The sequence below is a fragment of the Pinus tabuliformis genome, chromosome 8 (genome assembly GCF_031772625.1).
Source record: "Pinus tabuliformis cultivar Carrire ecotype Pingquan chromosome 8, CPIR1, whole genome shotgun sequence".
Taxonomy (NCBI): domain Eukaryota; kingdom Viridiplantae; phylum Streptophyta; class Pinopsida; order Pinales; family Pinaceae; genus Pinus; species Pinus tabuliformis.
Window position 1 is genome coordinate 840,295,163 of NC_142294.1, and position 21,450 is coordinate 840,316,612.

Genomic DNA, 21,450 nt, shown 5'->3' on the forward strand with positions numbered 1-21,450 from the left:
CAAAATTATAGGTGTTGTAGTGACATTCAAATTCCATCACAAATAATGATTATAATGACAAATAGCGACCATCACCATTTCATATGAGCAATGGTGACGGACCATAGCCTCCATCACCAAAAACTGAATGTCACCAAAGGTGGCATCGCCAAAAGTATAGTTGTTGTAGTGACATTCAAAGTCTGTCATCAATAATGATTTATAATGACGGAGAGTAACCGTCACCATTCAATATGAGAAATGGTGATGGACCACAGCCTTCGTCGCCAAAACTTGAACTTCACCAAAGGTGGTGTTGCCAAAAGTATAGGTGTTATGGTGACATTCAAGGTCCGTCACGAATATTGATTATAATGACGGATAATGACCATCACAATTTCATATGAACAATGATTTATTATGATGGATCTTTCATGGCCATCACTATTGGTGCATATATATCGTGACGTTCATTGACCGTTAGCAAAATCCGCATTGTCAGGAGTATGTATGTTGTGGTGACATTCAAGGTCCATCACGAATAATGACTATAATGATAGACAACGACCATCACCATTTCATGTCAACAACAACGATTTATGGTTACGAACCTTTGAGGGTTGTCACTATTGATGCGTATATATGGTGGCATTCGTTGACCATCACCATTTCATATTTTGGTGAGGGTTGAAAAATGTCACCAAAGCTCGTTGGTGATGGTCAAAAGAGCCTCCATCACCAAAAATTAATTGTTGTTATTCCATATGGATGTCAGGGCATGATGGAATCGAACCACCAACCTCCTGCTTGTAAAGCAGGTGCTCTTCCATTGAGTTAGCACCCTTTAGAAAATTAGACTTTAAAAAATTAGACCTTAAAACTTCATAAATTGTAAATTCTAAAACTTTCAATAAATTAAAGTCTCGACAATATTTTACTAAACAAGCAAAGAAACATCAAAGTTGTAGGTCCCTACCTAATGGTTATGGAAGTTATGAAAATTGAGTGGAGGGAAAAATAATTATGTATAAGAAAATCAATATGTTCAGCTGAATACTCAATTAGAAGTGAAACTCTGAAGACATTTATAATTTATAAATGACCTATAACTAGAAAATGCACCAAATATTGTAAAGGAAATGTCATATGTGGATAGCATATGGAAGAAGAACATTGATGAAGACAGATGCAATATGTTATAGGTTGAGTGATAGAAAAATATGAATGTTGTTGTTGTTTGGTGTTTAAATATCTTAATGATATCTAAACTTATGTGCAAATGTAACACGGATCTCTAGAAACCATGAACGACATATGATATATATATATATATATATATATGTGTGTGTGTGTGTGTGTGTGTGTGTGTGTGTGTGTGTGTGTTTCCCCTTTACCAACATACAATTTGGAATTTCACAAGTCCACACTCAAAACATGATAACAACCAAAAAATAAAAGAAATTGACTTAGACAGAAATAAATAGCTTCACCTTCATTCTTGAGTTGCTTCTATTTATTTGAATTTGACTCGTGACATTCTCTATCTGACAAGGAATCAAAACCATCACTAGTATTAAATTCATCCAACGTGGACTTCGGCTATCCCACTGACATCTGCGTTTTTGTTGCCATGCCTAAAAACCATGGAGTTTCCTGACGATAGTAAAATAATATGTGTGTTTGTTGCTCAAGAACACATTCCTTATTAACCATTGTTACCAAACAAAAATCAAAGAGATAACACAATATCAATGTACACAAAATCCCCTACCGAAATATAATTGTAGCTTAGCAAAAAAGTCTAAAAGATGTTCTTAATTAATAAACTTTGTATTTGAAAACAATATTTCTTTAGATTTTGAAAATACTGTTGTAAAACACTTCTGTCTATTTATCTAGGCAATTATGTCATAGCATATGTCACACAGTAGCACTCTACAGTACCTAAAGTAAAAAGAAAAATTTGTCAAGAAAAAAGATTTAGAAAAGAACTTTGAAAACTATAAGTTTTTCATCATGCAAGTTGTGCAGGCTATGCAAGTAGCCATTATTTTAGAATGGTTGATGTTTCAGCGCTAACAGTTATTGTGACAACCACAATGAGCTAATCAATATAGCATCTAATTATGTATTCCAGTGTGTAAGATTATAGCGACAACAAGGTAAAAATACGAACACTTGAAAGGATATGTCAAATACTTAAGAACTTTTGAGTTTACATATAAATAGAAAGGTGAAAAATCATGTTTAACAACAGAAAGGGATTAATAAATATGGTAGCTACTGTAGTCAAAGCAGTGAGGCTTTTGTAAAGGTAATTTAATTTGCAAGGCTAAAAAGGGATGTCTACCTGTAACAGCACAACACTAGCTCCATCCACAAAAAGGATGCAGGAGCTTCGATCTATCCAATCAACATATCTAGAAAGAGCATATGCTCCAATAACCAAAACATTTTTAAATCCACTACCTATCATTGTTCCAAGAATACTAACCATAAGTAAATTAATTATACAAAAAAAATTGGATTTATCAGCCATCAGAATAGACACAACTCACCTTTTAGGAAACATGTAGTTGTTACAAGACCCAACATAAAGCCATTACAAGAAGTTGTAATTTGTAATGTCGAAAGCTAGGGCTTTTATACAACCCACCTCACTTTGCACCTGATATCAAAATTGCATTTTTTTTTTCTAATATAAAATCATGAGTATAAATAATTAATTCAAAACTTTACCTGAGACGCGATGGGAGCTCTGAGAGTGTTTCGAAAAGGACAGGGTTAAGTCCGCAGACCGCAGCATAGGACCACAGCTAGCGAACGGTTTCGGGAGCTGGACAAGCAAACAGGTGACAGGTCGACTGCAGCTCGCGACAGGGAAGAGGTCTCTAACCGCCATGGAGGGTCAACAGATAACGGACCTCGTGGACTTCACCGAGGATCCGTTCGAGGGACAGACAGTTTTCCGAAACCCTAGCCTAGCTTCGCCGGGTTTAGCTCCGCCGTTTTCTGAGGGGTTACGCGCACAGGATATTTTCCCGGTGGTTTCTCTGCCGGAATCCGCAAACACAGCAATAGGCTTGGAGGCACCGCCCCTCTCCCCAGGTACTGCTTTCCTTCTCACCTCGCTCTCGCCCGACGCTCTGAACTTTGATTCTATCCCCTCTCCGCTTCCGGGCACCCCAGGGGTGCAAGTGAATCAAGTAGGATCCGTGCCAAACCCTAGCCAGATCTCTGGGGTAAAATCTTCTGGTTTCTTCGGCACCCCGACAGTCAATGTACATCCACCGAAACCCTCAATACAGCCTAGGGTTTCTGATCCGCTTGTCGAACATCCATCGGCCCCTAGATCGAAGAAACCAAAAACAAAGTGCGTAAGGGCAACCTCGAAGGACATCACTGTGGAGTTCGGAAATCCTGCAGACTTTGAAGAAACCATGGTCATTGCACGCACAGTGCTGGTCAGACATGTGCGGGGGCGCTCCTACACGACGGACAGACTGAAGCAATGGGTAAAGGAAATTTGGGGAGGCTTATTCACTCAATTGCCTGCAGTCCGGGTTCTCCCACGAGGGTGGTTCTCCCTTTGCTTCGCTCATGAGGATCACATGGATACCGTACTTGAAAAATTTTGGCACATAGAAATAGCCCCGGTCCTATTGAAACGATGGAGTCCGCTTTTTGATCCGGAACGGGAACAAATTGCTGCAGGTCCACTATGGGTTCGATTGCCTGGACTACCATTACAATTCTGGAGAGACGATGCCTTCATCAGAATCGGTAATGCATTAGGTACATATTTGGACCATGACCGATCCTATATGGACTCAGGGAAGCAGACGGTGGCTCGAATTCTGGTGCACCTAGACACCAGAGAAGGTTTGGAAGAGAAAATCACCCTGAGATTGGGGAAGCACAGGCATTCGCAGATCCTTGACTATGAAGGAGTCCCCTTCCGCTGCAATCGGTGCCATCAAGTGGGTCACCTCTTCAGGGACTGCCCACTGATCAATAGTCCTGTCAGCTCTCCAAAGATCTCGCCCATTGCATCCAGAAGGAACTCTCCTCTCTCTCCCCCAGTGATCCAGAAGCCAGCTGATCATAAGGGCGACACCGGAGCATCCGAGCAGATCAAGATGGACGCGCCCTCTCCACCCATGACTCAGGCACGGGCAGCTGCTGCAGCCGCACAGGCATCGGGTACTTTTCACATCTCTTCCCCTTCCTCAAATGAGCAATCAATTGAATTTTTAAATTCAGTAGCATACTCCATGGCACATTGCATTATCCCTCCTCCCCCCTTGTATCCTCCACTGCCCCCCCCCTCTTTGACTCGATCCCCATCCCCCCCCTCGGAATCTACCTCTAGGAGACCTCTGCCCCATTCATATTCTCTTCGCCCTCGAACATCTCACGCAGAGCTCTCTGATCCTTCGATTGGGCTGGGCATAATTTCCCCGGGGATAGGGTCAATCTCCACGAGGGGCCGGAAGTCTGATCTAAATAAAGCTATCAAGCGCGTCGGTGTCGAAGTAGCATCAGGGCGACAGTCCACCATTGATGGGGTCCTTAGAGCATCAAAACCCCCAAAGAAGGGGCCCTCATGAAGTGTCTCTCTTTCAACTGCAGGGGTTTGGCTAGTAACCCCAAAAAACTGGCCATCAAGCGACTTTTTGAGGTCGAAATCCCTGATATTATCCTTCTGCAAGAAACCCTAGGACCTACTGAGGCCATTTCCCGCTCTCTCAGCCTCATCTCGCCTTGATGGAATTTCATTGCCCTGGATGCAAATGGTAGATCAGGGGGTTTGGCAATTGGTTACAACCCAAAATCCATCAGGCTGGACTCTTCCTGGGGGGGTCCTGGTTTTTTGGGGATTGATATATTTTCAGTTGAACTTGGGATGAATCTGCGCATTGTCAATATATATGGGCCGTGCCAACAGAGGGAGATATTTTGGAGACAGCTGCTCAGCAGCAGACTAATGGCACTAGACCATATCACCTTGGGAGGTGACCTAAATTTCTCTAAGGGTTTTAGAGAATCATGGGGCTCTATGGCGCAGATAGATTCCATTGCTGACTTCATGAGAAGCCTCTTGGAGCAATATGACTTTATTGACGTCCCAATGCAGAAGCCCCTACCTACGTGGAGAAATAGAAGGGTAGGCCAAGCAGCACTTGCTCACAGACTTGATAGATTCCTGCTGAAAGGTCCATTGATCCACAAGCTCCACCGGTATAAACAATGGGTAGGATCAGGTGGCATATCTGATCACTCTCCAATCTTAATGGAGATCTTGGGCCCCCTCCCAAAGCCGAAAGCTCCATTCAAATTCAATCATCACTGGCTCCAAGATCAAAGCTTCACCAATCTTGTATCAAATTACTGGAAGTCCCACCCTATTGACCGGGAACCATCGATGGCAAGAGGTTTTGTCAAAAATTTGACAGAGCTCAAGCATATGGTGATAGAATGGGCCAAAGCAAAGAAGATCAGGGAGGACGAACATCTTATCAGAGTGGAAGAAGAGCTCCAAGCTCTCCAAGATGACAGGAACCTGGCTTTTGGATCCATGGGGGACAAGACACGCTTGATTGAATTAGAAAACCAAAAGCAGAGCATCCTAAAGCTCAGGGAGGAATCTCTTAGACTTCGGAGCAGGGCTGTCTGGCTCAAAGCAGGGGATGAGAACTTTAGATTTTTCCACAATTTTGCAAAGGGAAGAAGACTGGCAAACACCATATGGAATCTTCCCATGCCTGATGGAGGAGTGGCGGACACCTTTAACAAGCTCTCTCAGCTAGGCACTTCTCATTTCAGAAATATTTATAAAAGTCCGGCTGGCACAAATCTAGCTGAAATCATCAGGGTGGCCTCGCATTTTCCCAGATTTGTAAATGAGGAGGACATAGATCCGCTCACTGACCCGGTCACCATGGAAGAACTGGAGAGCACCATCAAGTGGTTTCAGAAGGAAAAGAGTCCTGGACCAGATGGATGGACTATTGAGTTCTACTCATCATTTTTTGAAATACTTGGCGAAGATATCCTGAGGGTGGTTGAGGAGAGTAGAATGTCGGGACAAATCTACCATGCTATAAACTCCACCTTCATTGCCCTCATTCCCAAATCAGACTCCCCCTCATCCTTCGATGACTTCCGGCCTATTTCTTCATGCAATGTCCTCTACAAAATCATCTCAAAAAACATCGCCAACCGGATCCAGCCTATTCTGTCCAAGCATATAGCTCCACAACAGTTTGCTTTCCTGGAAGACAGACAAATCCATGAAGCCATTGGATCTGCCCAGGAAGCAATCCACTCCATCTGGACAAAGAGGCTTAAATGCATTCTCCTCAAGATTGACCTCTCAAAGGCCTTTGATAGAGTTAGCTGGCTCTTTATCAAAATGATCCTCATCCATCTGGGGTTTCCCCTCCACTTCATCAACTGGATTATGGCCTGCATCTCATCTCCCACCTTTAGCATCCTCATCAATGGCGTTGCCTCCCATTTCTTCCACTCCGAAAGAGGCCTTCGCCAGGGTTGTCCTCTATCACCCCTACTTTTCCTTATGGTGATGGAAGCCTTGAGTCGATTAATTATCTCAGCAAAAAGGGATGGCTCAATCAGGGGACTAAAAATCTCAGATGAGTGTTTTCTTACTCATCTTCTGTTCGTCGATGATGTGCTTATCATGCTAGATGGTAGCATACAGGACACCTCCACTTTCAACAGAATTCTAAAGCTCTTTGCACAAGCAACAGGGATGGAGGTAAATCGGACAAAATCTTCTATCACTCTGGTTGGCACATCAGTAAATGAATCATTTGCTGCAAGCCAGGCTTTCCCTTTCTCCACCCATCCTTTGGACAGGGGGCTAAAATACCTGGGTTTCTAGCTCAAACCCACCTCTCAGAAGATTGTGGATTAGGTGTGGCTGGTAGCAAAAGTGGAGAAAAGGATCACTTGCTGGAGCTTTAGATATTTATCCAGAGCCGGTAGATTAACCTCGATTAAATCAGTGCTGGAAGCTACACCGGTTTTTTGGATGGCGCTCGCTTGGATCCCTCGAAACCTTTTATCCAAGCTGCAGCGACTTTGTAACAGATATCTTTGGGCTAGCAACAAAGAAAAGCGCACTTTCGCTTGGGTTAGATGGAATTCGATTGCCCTCCCAAAGAAATGGGGTGGATGGGGCTTAAAGGACCTTCCCACTTTTGCCCGTGCTCTGGCAGCCAAGATGGGCTGGGCCCTGATGACAACACACAGTCTATGGACCTCCATTGTTTATCACAAATACATTTGGCCCCGAAATGTTTTGGACTGGCTCAGACTGCCATCTTGGAACAAAGTAGGGATATCATCCATCTGGAAGGCCGTGCTTCATGCTCTGCCTCTCATCAGGAACAACATTGTTTGGAGAATAAAAAGTGGGGACAGAGCTCGAGTTGGTCTAGACCCTTGGAATGGTAGTGGGGGGAGACACATATTGCCACAGGACCTGGTCGACTTCCTATCTGCACATGAAATCAAAGTAATTGCACAGATTGCGGATCAGGACCTCTCAGACATTTTTCACCAGGCCTGGAAGACTGCTCTCCAACTCAACCTCCCAGCGAGATGGCACACGATCTGGCAAGATTATTGTGCTGCCCTGACTGAATCCCATATCAGAATTAATGAGGGTCCGGATGAACTGATATGGTTTCAAGCTGACAGCGGAATGTACACTCCAAAGGAGGGTTACACACATCTTATCATCCAGAAAAAGCCCGAGGTTCTTGACAGTTGGTGGCGGAATATTTGGAAGCTCGCAGCCTCTCCCCGGTCAAAGCTATTTTCCTGGTGTGTCCTACGAAACAAGGTGCCCACGGGTGACTATCTAATGCGACGAGCATTTCATGGTCTGACGAGATGTGCACTCTGTCAATCGGACACGGAATCCACTGCTCATCTATTTCTGCACTGCACTTATGTACAACAAATTTGGACCAACATAAAGCATTTCATTCCTTTCAATGGGGACTGGGGAGGTCCCGACCCAATCAGTGCTTGGATCGATTGGGATAAGAGGCACAAAGGATCGAAGGCAGCAAACCTCCCTATTATTGTAAACTGGATTGTATGGAAAGTCAGGAACAGCCTGATCTTTGATGATAAGGTCCCTCGATGGCCGCTCATTGAAGCGGGCATTATCACAGCATACAAGGAGCTACCTAACCCACCCCCCTCAAAAGCCCGTCGACCAAACCCTCCACCAAACATTATCTAAGCACTCCATGGGCATATTTCGATGGAGCTGCAAATGCTCAAAGTTGTGGGGGTGGCTTCATTCTGCACCAAAACTTAAATCACTCCTACCATATCAAAGCGGGCTTGGGCGCGGGAACAAATAATTATGCTGAGCTAATCACTCTGCGTCACCTCCTGCATTTTGCTCTTAGTCATCATTGTACTAGCATCAACATATATGGGGACTCACAGATCATTACAAATTGGTTCAATGAGATTTCTACATGTCACATGCACACACTCAGAGTTATTATGGATGAAGTTCGACAGTTCAAAGAGGCTTTTACTCATATCTCTGTTGCTCACATTTACAGGGAGCATAATATGGAAGCTGACAAATTGTCCAAGGAGGCCGCGCTGATGGATCGTGGCACTTGGGAGATCACTGAAATTTTGGATCAGCAGGAACGAAAATTCTACCATCGGCCCTATATAGACCCGGGTTACCCAACAGCGGGTCTACCCCATACATAAACTTATCAAATCGGCAGCAGTTATCACAGACTACAGTTTTTGAATAGACCTTATATTTTTTGAACAACTGAAGGTTACTGAAAGGCAACAAATATATTTACAGACAAAGCAGGAATGCACAAGTGTTTATATCAGACAAATGAACAATGTAATTTTTTTGAAAATGTACAGATCCACAGCGATCATAGCATATGCGTAATAGCATCTACATATGTAATCTTTTCATATTAATGAAAACTTTACGGATTTTTCTAGGGGAAAAAAAAAATTAATTCAAAACTTTACAGAAAAATATCTTAAATCTACACATAGTAAACTATATTTGTTAAAATTATACAAATTGACACAAAAAATACCAATTTAATATGGTTAAGGGGAAAAAGGGTTATGTCCTAAAGGCATAGGTTGTCAGCATGCAAAAACTTAATCCTAACAATAACATGAAATCCAAAAAAATTGGAACTTTTGAGAGTTGAAAACAAAATATTTAATAGACCCTTGGTTGGATCCCATTTAAAAGCTAGAACAATTATGTATTTCCATAAAATCAACACATGCACAATCATTAATATTAATTACCTTTCACTTGGATATCACGAGGCAAGCCACTTTGTGGTGGCTACCACATGCAATTTTCATTCAAACCCAATAGGAATGTAGTGGCAGAAAGATGTTCATATACCAACGTAATTATCGATATAGATGGAATACTTTGTGGTACCATTTTATTACATATGTGAGAAGCAAATACTACTAACATAGAACTAGCAATTTTTTTAAAACATAATACACATGCACACAAGAACAAGTTCTGAAGACACCAAATCATGCCACTGATTGCAAAATGTATCCCAATGAGAAACTCTTACAGTGAAGTTATTTGATTAAGTCTATGTAAATACATTTTAAATTGGTTGCTACCTTGCATAGGTAACAAATGTAGCCTCAATCACAAGGCCCACAACATTGAAGGAAGCTCATTTGTTGAAAATTCAAAACATTAAACCTAACTATTGACTAAAATGTGGTTTACTGACCATGGGACATGTGGGTTAGAGGACCATCAAATTCTGCTGAATGATTAAAATAGAATTTGCTTAATAGTGATATTTCATATGTTGTGTCAGTCAGTCTAGTTAGTCATATGAAAAATATGCTCAGTTTCTCGTCTTGGTTATGGTCTGCTTCTAGTTTGCTTGTGTTCTAACCTCCATCTAGTATCAATTGTTTTAACCATTTGTAATTTTTTTTCTTTATGCAATATGCAAAGAGGTTTTCAATACCTTTGCAGATCAAATAGGTCATCTAGATCACCATATATAAAATTCTATAAATTTTATAGAATTTTATATATGGTGATATAGACATGCCCTATTTGATCTACAAAGGTATTGAAAATCTCTTTGGATATGCTAGCAAGTGGCAACTCTCAGCTATGAGGGTTTCAATGTCCAAGCAAAAATTCAATTTTAAAAAAGGGAACAACAAAGTCTCCTTCGGGAATGAGAAAACAATTACAAGCTTCTTTTCTATACGTCTTATAGGTTATTTCCTTAATGATTTTTTTATTGGACTTTGAAATGCTGTGAGACTCAACTCAAACAAATTCATGAATAGGTGGCTAAATGGTAAATACGAGTATGCTCCAAAACGATAGAGGATATTGACAGTGATGTTGTTATAAAAAAGTCTCTTCAGTCACTAAGAAGCAAGCTAATAAAATAAGGAAAATAGGGATGCTTAGCTTGTGGAAAATAAGGATGCTTTGCATATATTATGACAAGGCACTATAAACTAATTGCAAGGAATAACATACTAAAATATGATAGAATGATCATCCTTGACTCATAGATTTGCAAACATGAGGCACAAGTTCATTCAGAAAGTAAAAGGATTTTCGCAAGGCAATACAAACTATTTGTGAGAAGCAACAGACTAAACTAGGATAACAATCATATGCTTTAAGTCAGAAATTTTCACAACATGTACAGATTCCTCTGCATGCAGAAAAATAATTTTGATAAGAGAAATTATATACAAGACCTACCATATATAAGAGAAATTATATACAAGAACATCCCTGAAATTTTCCAGGAATGTCTCAAGTACGGCCAACAAGTCCCTTCATCCCCAATGAAATCCATCACATAAAGGGAAATTTCCTTACTCCCCAAAAAACCAGAACAATGGGTATGATATTTTCTTTTTCTTTTTTTTTTTTTTTTTTTGGGGGGGGGGGGGGGGGGGGGACACAAGAATAGCAAAGGATAATGTCAACCATTTTATCATCAACTTGTAGTTAACATCTTTAGATCCATGTTTAGCTTAGTGTTGCTGAAATTTGAAAATGGACAATCCAAACTAGAAGCAACTAGTTCTAGTACTGCTTTGAGCATTTCCAATCAAAACACACCCATGAAACTAGAATTGATCAGTTTTTCCCAAAATTTCCAGTTCAGGAAAAAACTGATCAAACTGGATAGTTCAACCAATTTTGTACCATTGTAGCCCCAACCCCAGAAAAAAGAAAAATAAACTTACAAAAAATCCTAAAATTGCCATAAACCTCATTTCCCATCTATTTAATCACTCCCCCTATATTTGCTTCACAACCTTCTCATTGATCATTTGAGCAGCAAAGAAAGTTGATTCAACAATCTTCTTGTGTTTATTCATAGTGCTTCTTAGTCTAATTCAGAGAGTTTCATCCGAGATTTGGAGCACTCAAGATTTGATTGGGGAGTTTCTTGGATCTATTATTAAACCTAATTTGGATTAAGACTTGGAGTATTGGTTTGAAGATTTGATTGGGTTGCTTCTTGTCTTTTTGGTAATGTTGTAAACATCATGTCATCAAAAATATCACCAAGAATCAGGAAAAGAGAATATTGACAACATCAAGAAAATATCATAAAATATAGGCTAATTTAAAAAATAAAAAATTATTCAAAGACACAAATAATTAACTTTATGCCCCTCCATCGATGAGTAGGGAAAATAATTTCATGCATCTCATGATAATATCGAGATATTTAGAATATTATCATGCTATTTTCGAGAATGAAAACACTACACAGTTTATCGGTAATAATATTGTTCTGGGGTAAAATTTGTGACATTGTAATAATACCAGGACCATGATAATCACAATGTTTGCAACATTGGTTTTTGGAGCTACTCTTTTGCCAATTCCATATGTTGATTCAATACGTTCCTACAATTGATTTAGGTCTGCTCGTAGAATTGATTCATAGTGAAGACTTGGAACTTGTAAAGATATTTACAAATATTGTTCAAACCCTATTTCTCTTAAGAGAGTTTGTTAAAAAAATCTAGAAATTAAATGCAAGGCTTTATTTGCAAATTATTTATGTGGTAAAAAAAATGCCATGGCTCCCAAACACAAAAAGGACCCTACATGGAACCATTGCCAAATAGTTGGGGATGAAATGGTATGCAACTATTTTCCCATGGAAATTGGTGGGGCAGTGGTTATACATAGACTGAGAGTCAAAACAACACCTAGAAAATATACTAGGGAAAATTCAATATTTATCTAAAGACTCAGCCAAATTATAATTTGACATGCAAGCTGCTATTGAAAGCTATAACACGAGGCAAAATATATGCAAGAAGAAATAGGAAGAAATGGAAGTGAACATGATAATGAAAACAATAGTTCTGAAGACTCCACTACTCATCCTGCTAAGGATACCTTTTCCCAATCCATCCAAAACATGAGGGTGATGATGGCACAAAGAACACAATCCTAACAGGCAAAGAGTTGACTCAATCTTTGTATCCAACAGGCAACAACACCCTTAGTTCTTAGCCCACCATTGATAACAAATGGAGTAAATTGCTTGGGAGTGCATGGCTAGATGGTGACATGATGCAAAGATAAATTACAATCTAAGTTCAACAGGATACAGATAGGGATTTGGACACAAATTTGCCAATTTTTTGAAAAATTGAGATCTAGATATAGTAGAAAAATGGCAAGTACAAAAATATTTTGTAACATATATAAAGAAAGATAATTTTAAAAAAACAGTCAATAATCAAAACCATTCAGGAAGGACAAGAGTAAAACTACAAGTTTATAACCAAAACCAAAAAAAGAATATCCTAATCCATGTTACTATTAGCCATCCATGTATTATAACTGATAATTTGATAAGTCATAACCACCATTGACTATTAATAATTTTGAAGACCATCTCGGCATGAGAACATCGCAATTCATAACAATATTTTTGTAAGCAGCATCCACATGTCCATATCAAAAATGAATAAAGGGGTGTCTTGAAGACCATGGCAAGACTAAATAACAGTGTTAGTGAAGTGACCAACATCGTAGCACATAAGGGTAGAATAGACATTGAGAACAAACCTTGAACATGATGATAGATGAAACCTTCTCAAACCTTGACACTGTAAAAAACATTAAGTAAAATGATTGGCCTCCAGTTTCTCACCATATCCCTTTTTATTCCTTTAAGAATAAGCTTGATCAAATCTACATTTACCTACTCCCCCATGTGCCTATTTCCAAGGATTTTCAACACACCCCAAGGAAACACTTACATGAATTCAAGACACATTTCTAGCCATTGAAATGGTACTTATAACCAAACAACCCAACATCAAAGTGATTCCCTATAGTAGAAACTAACATTAACAATTTAACAAAGAAATGCACGCAGAACTTCACATTTAACTTCAATGTCACTACAATTCATTTTTAGGTTAGTCAGATTCTTCTATTTTAATGCAACAAAGGTAATGAGTTTAAACTTTAAAGGAATACCCTTATATCAAATTATACACAAAAGTTGTCACAAAAAAGCCCAAATGTTGGCTACAAACATCATCTCAAAAACAAAAACACAACAATACAATGAGTTTTGATATCAACAAAATTGTGAATTGTATAATTTCAAAATCCAACACTGAATTGAGATTAGCCTAGAAAAACGCAATTGCCTACCAAGTCAACCAATACATGATAAAAAAGAATTGTTTGCCACTCAATGAAATGCATCTAAACCTTGATTTTAGAATGAACATGACATTATAGGGGTTCTCGGATGGAGCGACGGCAGGAGAAACGTAGCGGCTAGGGTTTCCATAGCGAGCCGAGTTCGATCCTAATGGAGAGTGGCAGGAGGGGAGCTCGACTCCCTCCTACAAAGATGCAGTGTCCAGCAGAAGTAAATCACCAACTGGAAATAGTAAAGATGGTATGAACTACAGAAACAGGGACAATGAAAAGGAAATAGATGGGACCAGAACAAAAGAGAACAACAGCACAAAGGACAAAGAGGAAGAAGAAAAAAGTCTGGGGTCAAGAGATAAAAAACAAAAAGTACCTTGCAAACCAAAAGTAGATATCACTCCTCGAGTAATATTAAATGATCCTGCTCTGTAGGAACACAGGGAACATATGGGAACCTACGCCATTATCTGTAAATTCATGGGACTATGGCCCACCGAAAAGGCTTTACAGACATGGATCAAGTATCATTGGAATCCCAAAGGAAGCATTGACCTACATCTTGGGTCAAAAATATTCTTCACAGTAGTGTTCTCTAACATCAAAGATAAAGATAGAATATTCGAAGGAGGACCCTATTTTTTTGCTGCTGCTAGTCTCTATATGAGACCTTGGAGAATGAACTTTGTCCCCGAGAGGGAGACCTTCTCTTCAGTTCCTGTGTGGGTAAAGCTCTACTCTCTACCTCTTGATTATTGGCAAATTGAATTGTTGGCCGCCATTGACAATAAACTAGGATGTGATGTCAAAGCTTCTGAAGCCACAAGAAGGGAAAAATATACCTCCTTTGCTAGGATCTGTGTGGAAATGGATCTATCAAGAGCACTTCTGGATGAAATCACCTTGGAAGTGTTTGATGAGGAGTGGGTGTAGATGATAGACTATGAACATATACCCTTCAGATGCCAAAGGTGCCACGAATATGGGCATCTGTTAAGAGATTGCCCTCTCAGCAAAGAAAATAACAAAGAAAAACTTAATACAACGAAAGATACTGAAAGCTTTCAGAAAGTGGCTAGCAAAGGAAGGGGAGGAAGAAAGGGATCAAAGCAACAACATATTGAGGGGAAAAAGGGTAGTCAGAACAAGTTTCAAGTACTAGAAGAGCCGGAAGAAATCATAAGAGAGAGTCAAGATCAGGAGGTAGATGCTAAAGAAAAAGAAAAAAAATAGAGGACACTGAGTTTTCCCCGAACATTGACTCCCAAAAATAAACCATGAGAAGTGAAACAGAAATGAAAATGGACCAGGAAATGATCCAAAGTGAAACAGATCTGGAAGACCATGAACTACAAGAAATACTCGACAAGGAAAACTTGGATCTGGAAGGATTTTTGATGCAAGGAACCAAAGGAGGAATAGATTCTCTACCTCAAGAAGATTGCAACAAAATACAACAGTTGCTTTTATGTAAAACACAGGAACGAGGAATGGAGAAAGGTAAAAGCATCCACAAACAAGAGCACAGAGGAGTGAAAATAATGAAACTAACTCCAGGATTAGCCACTAGAAATCCAGGAAAGAAGAGAGGTAGAAAAAAGCAAAATGAGCTCCTGATGGAGTGTGGAAAGCTAATGATAGATTCAGGTAAGATGAAAGATCTCACCAGTTACTCATTTAATAATCTTTAATTATGAAGTTTATATCCTGGAATATTAGAGGTCTAGGTAGTAAAAGAAAACAAAGATTGCTAAGTAACAGAATGAAACTAGCAATGCCGGACATAATCTTCATTCAAGAAACAAAATGCTCCATTCAGAAAATAAAACAAATCCATAATAAATGGCTCAGTAAATTTGAGTTTCTAGAAGTCAAAGCATAGAACACAGCAGGAGGCATTCTTACCCTTTGGAACCCCCAAAAATTCAACATTGTAGATGCGGAGGCAATGAGAAATTACTTATCAGCTATCATTCAACCAATGGGGCTGTCTGAGTCCTTCCTGGTTACGAATGTCTATGGTCCTAAGAGAATAGATGAGAAGATTAGATTTCTGAACTCTCTAGAAGATCTCAGAAGCAAACACAAATAAATCCCATGGGTTATTGGAGGAGACTTTAACATGATTAAATCTCTCTCAGAAAAAAATGAGGCACCAGAATCCTCAGTAGAGATTCAGTAAAACTCCATTCTTCCACTAAAGACATGAAAATGGTGGACTCTGAAATGCATAACGGTCTTTTCACTTGGAAAAACAAAATAGGAGGTAATGCTTAGGTTGCCTCCAAGTTAGACCGATTTTTAATCTCTGAGAAGTTGATGCTCACAAACACATAAATATATGCTAGTGTTCTCCCTTTTGGAGGCTCTGACCACTGGCTGATTCAATTAGAAATCAAGGGAATTGATGCTCCCAGGAACAGACCCTTCAGATTTGAGAATATCTAGCTCTCCCACCCAGATTTCATCAGCAACATTGAAAAATGGTGGTCTGAAGCTCTACAAGTTCAGGGCTCCAAAATGTTCCTCCTCCACAAGAGACTAAAGCACATAAAAATCAAGCTCAAAGAATGGAACAAGAAGGATTTTGGTAACATTTTTGTAAACAAAAAATCATTAGAGATCAAAATGTAGGAACTAAATCAATCAATGATCATAGATGGTTTTGATAAAACAAAAAGTGACCAAGCTGAAAGATACAACCTTGATTGGGAGAATTTATGCAAACAGGAGGAAATCTTTCGGAGACAAAAGTCTAGAGTTCAATGGCTCAAAGAAGGTGAACGAAACACTCGTTTTTTCCACCGTTCCACCATATCCAATAGGACGCATAATAGAATCTCCTCAATATTTAATGAAGATGCGGAGCTCCAGACCACTCACAAGAATATTGAAGCGGTGATGGTTCAACATTTCAGAAACATCACAAATGAAAATAATCTAGATAGAGACCAACACATCAAGGAGATTATAAAGAATATTCCCAGGATGGTGTCTAGAGAAGATAAATTTAACCTGAACAAACCAATAACTGAAGCAGAGGTCAGCATGGTGATCAAAGACATGTAGAATGGAAAATCTTCTGGTCCGGATGGTTTTAATGTGGAATTTTTCAAAGCCTGCTAGAATGTTGTCAAACAAGACATTTTGGAGGTGGTAGAGGACTCCAGAAGAAGTAGATCCATTCTAAAAGCCCTCAAAACCTCCTTCATCTCCCTGATCCCCAAACAGGGCTCAGCTCTAACTCCTGATAATTTCAGACCCATTGCTTTATGCAATGCTGTTTACAAAATTATTTCCAAGATCTTAGCCAGTAGAATCAAACCTCTTCTTCCTTCTCTGATTTCTAGGGAACAGTCTGGTTATGTGGAAGGGAGGAAAATCCTGGATAATATTATTTAGGCCCATGATGTTGTTCACTCTCTCACTAGAAAAAACTAGGCCGGCATGATCATGCAATTAGACATTGCAAAAGTGTATGACAAGGTGAACTGGATCTATATCAAAAAGGTCCTTTTCGCTTTTGGCTTTGACCATGACTAGATCAGATGGGTTATGGCTTTGGTTACTTTAACCAGCTTTTCAATTCTGGTGAATAGCTCACCCTTGGAGATCTTCACTCCTTCCAAAGGCCTCAGGCAGGGAGACCCACTCTCTCCCTTTCTGTTTATAGTCATGATGAAAGGATTGGGCCAAACCATTAAAAATGCTAAATTCTTAGGAAAGATCAAAGGCCTTCAACTAACGGAGAACAGTCAAACCTTGACACATCAACATTTTGTGGATGACACCATGCTGGTATCCCCACAGTCAAGGAAGCTACAACATACAAAAAAACCTTAAATGACTTTGCCTCGGCTTCAGGTATGGAAGTCAATCTCTCCAAAGCAAAAAAAAATTTCTTTAACACTTACATTGCTATTCAAAGGAACATCTCTAGAATTCTGGGTTTCCAAAGGGAGGTCCTCCCTTCTAATCATTTGGGAATCCCCTTATGGATAAACCAATGCACAAAAGTATCTAGGAACCGGTGCTCAACAAGATGCAAGACAAGATCAAAAGATGGACCTTTAGAGCATTGAACCTTACTGGTAGACTGATTTTGACGAAGGAAGTTCTTCAATCTACCCCCATTTTCTTTTTATCGGCCCTGCCAGCTCCCAAAAGGGTCTTACAGCAGTTCAAGAACATTCAGAGAGACTTTCTCTAGGGCAAGGAGGAAACCAGAAAGAAATGGGCCCTGGTTTCTTGGGATAAAATCTGTAAACCCAAAAGTCATGGAGGCCTAGGCTTAGACAATCAAGAGATTCTACGTAACATTTTAGGAGCCAAACTCTGGTGGAGACGGGTTAAAGAACCAGGGGTGCATTGGGCTAAAACTTGGAAAGAAAAATATGCAAGATCCTGGCAAATGAGTGATCTTATCAGAATGTCAGGAAACATAAGAGGCTCTCACAACTGCAATAAAGCCTGGGATAACAAGAGCCTAGTACAAAACAATAGCTTCTGGGAAATCAAAGCAGGAGAACAAGCTCTCTTCTGGGAAGATAAATGGCAATAAGAACCAATATTATTAAGGGAGGACTTTATTAGCATCAAGCAGGAAATTGATTTCCATGAATTAATAAAAGTTAGGGATTTCTAGAATCTCCCCCATGACACTGAGAAATGGAGAAGCTGGAGGAAAATAGAATGCAAAGGGGACAGCCCCGTAAAAATAAAAACAGAAGAACTCATGAAAATATTAGAACAGAGGAAGATCTTAGCTACAGAGGGGCAGGATCAATTAAGATGGGGCCAAAACAATGAAGGCATCTTTAATATCAAAGAAGCAAAAAGAATTACCCTTAACCTAGAACCCTTCATTTTGGCTAAGTCCTGGCATAAACTTTGGAGCCACCAAGGATGGATGAAGATCAAATTGTTTATGTGGTTAGTCCTTCACAAGAAAATATTAACTTGGGAGAACATTCAGAAGAGGGGGGTGATCGGGCCTTCTAGATGTCAATTATGTGAGGCTCAAGAGGAGACAATGGAGCATATTCTCAACAGTTGCACCTATACCACATGGTTATTGTATTCTTTCAACATCATTTTTCAACAGACAGACAAAGACAAAGGAAGCATCATTAACACCCTGAAAAAGTGGAGAAAAAACTTTTCAGAGTATGAGATCCTTAATTTAGCCTGGACCTTGACACCGAGCTTCATTATCTGGAATGTCTGGAAGGAAAGGAATAAGAGAATTTTCAAGGATGGAAAAACTACTCCTCTTGGCCTGATGGAATTGATCTTAAGGTATATTAAGGAAACTATCTCTACCAAGGTGCACAGCTATCCCTCAAATCCTCCCACTATGCACGAATTGAGAACTCTCAAGCAGCTAGGTATGCATGAGATCATCCTCAAGGGTCTTAGTAAAAAGAAAAGAGTGTTGGAAAGGGAAAAGGAGTACTGGCATCCTCCACCAAATTTTTTCTAAAATGCAACATTGATGGGGCTTCAAAAAGCAACCCGTGGACTGTAGGTTATGGAGGGGTGTTAAGAGATGAAGAAGGAAAAATAATTTTCATTTTCCATTGTCACTTAGGCAAAGCTACCAACAACATGGCTAAAATAAGGGCTCTAGAACAATGTCTAGAGCTTCTTAAACTTAATCACAGCTCAAATGTTCTCATCGAAGTAGACTTCGAGATTTCTATAAATGCAGTTAAGAAAATCAGCTTTGGAACAGTGCCTGAAAGGGTCTCAAAACATTGGAGACTTATACAAGTGTACCAAAGAATCCAAGAAAATCTCCAGAGTCTTCGAACAGTTAGCTTCAATCATGTTCTGCGAAAGGCCAACAAACTTGCAGATCTACTGGCCAACCTGGGAGTGATTAATCTAGACTGCAGGATCGAAATGAATTGGTAGGAAATGCCTCCAAGCAGGCTAAAAACTCTCTGCAATGCTCAAGGCGTAGAGGACAAGGAAAGTTTTGACTTTTGGGCACGAGAGGTAGGCCATGTTTAAATCTCTCTTATGACTGTTCTTTCTCTTTTCGATGGTTGGTTCTTTGAAACAAGGTATTCTCTACTTGGTGATAACTTCCTTTGGGGTAAGGGAACTTATCTCCTTCGTGTCTGGTATGGCGACTCAAGGTTACATTTACAGTTTCAGAATGTCTCAGTGGCGAGCTCAGTTATCAAGGTCTACAGTTTTATTGGTTGGAGCGATCCCCCAAGGAAAATTCCACGGCACATTACTTGCGGTTCTGAAAACCAAGTGTTAAGCGGTTTTCTTTTGATCGCTAGGCTCACAAACGGTAAGTGGTTTTGGCCCGTTGAGAGCTATTCCACTCAGCTCTCAACACGTGGCAGGGGGGTTTTCCTTACCACCCTTCATCGCGCCTTAAATACCTTGCATCTTGGCTCTCTGATATCTCTTTGCGCCGTACTTTTTGGCAACGGCAACCGACGGTTAGATCTAGTCGGGCTAGTATGTGGGGAAGTGAGCTTGTTCAATCCTTGAGATTTTTTGATGGGGGGTTTGACGGACTTTGACTTTGGGTCAAACTGTAATCGCAGGGAAATTTTCATCGGTTAGTTCATCCCTTTTTTCGTTTAGAGGGTCACTTCCTTGATTGTTCGGTCTCCTCGGTTTTGTAGGCCTTGAGTTTTTCAGGCCTTTTGTACTTATTGTAACTTTACTTTTGGGTTTTTGAAATAGAAGGAAAGTCTCTTGCTTTAGAAAAAAAAAAAGAAATGCATCTAAACTTCATGTTAACTGCTATAGCATCAATAAAATATGATACCATCATGATATAGATTCTATAGCTAATAAATTCCCATAAAAATGCTAACAATATAGCATAATATCTCTAGTCCAAGTATCTCCCATATTATGGAAAACATTAACTCAAACAATTTGAACCAAGTAGGAACATGGGAAAATAAAAAAATATGGAGTACAAATACATTAAAGTGTCATAGAAAAGTTAACAATAATTATTCAGGTATAGATCAAATAAATATCATATGATACTTACTTGGGGAGCACCACCAAAAAGATCATCTGGAGTAGACGTACACATCAAAACCAAGTCAACATCCTCTGGCTTGACTTTCACCATTTCAAGGGCTCTTCTAGATGACTCTACAGCTAAACCAATTAGTGTTTCATCACTTGCAAAGCAAAGTGAGTTTAATGATGTTTTAACCCATGTAAGTGAGGAGGTTTTGGTAGGCCTTTTTTCAGTATCCACAAAAAATATCAATTCTAGACTTTCCTTCATCTATTCCTTCCTTTGAGTACAAATATTCAATCCCCATTCTTACATAGTAAGCCTTATTTCCTTCCATATGCAAGAGTTCCTAATTAAGTGTTCCTTGTAATGATGCTCCCTAATTATTCATTAAATATAAGATCTAGTACTACTCGGAGTCTCAATATGTAGGGAAAATATGTTTTCAACTTATAGAACTTTAAATGGTCATTCCAGTTAAAATACCTTCAACAACTTTGTAGTCTTTGTTATTTCTAAGGCCTTTGGGATTTCACATACAATACCAAGCCCTGTTGGCTAGGGGTAAGCTTTCTTAACAGCCTGTTAGTGCTACATCCACTCATGTTCCCAACATCAACTTCAAAGTTGAGGTGCCTCATTTGACTAATCCACAAAAACTAAAATGATTCAATTTCCTGGTGACAATGTGTTT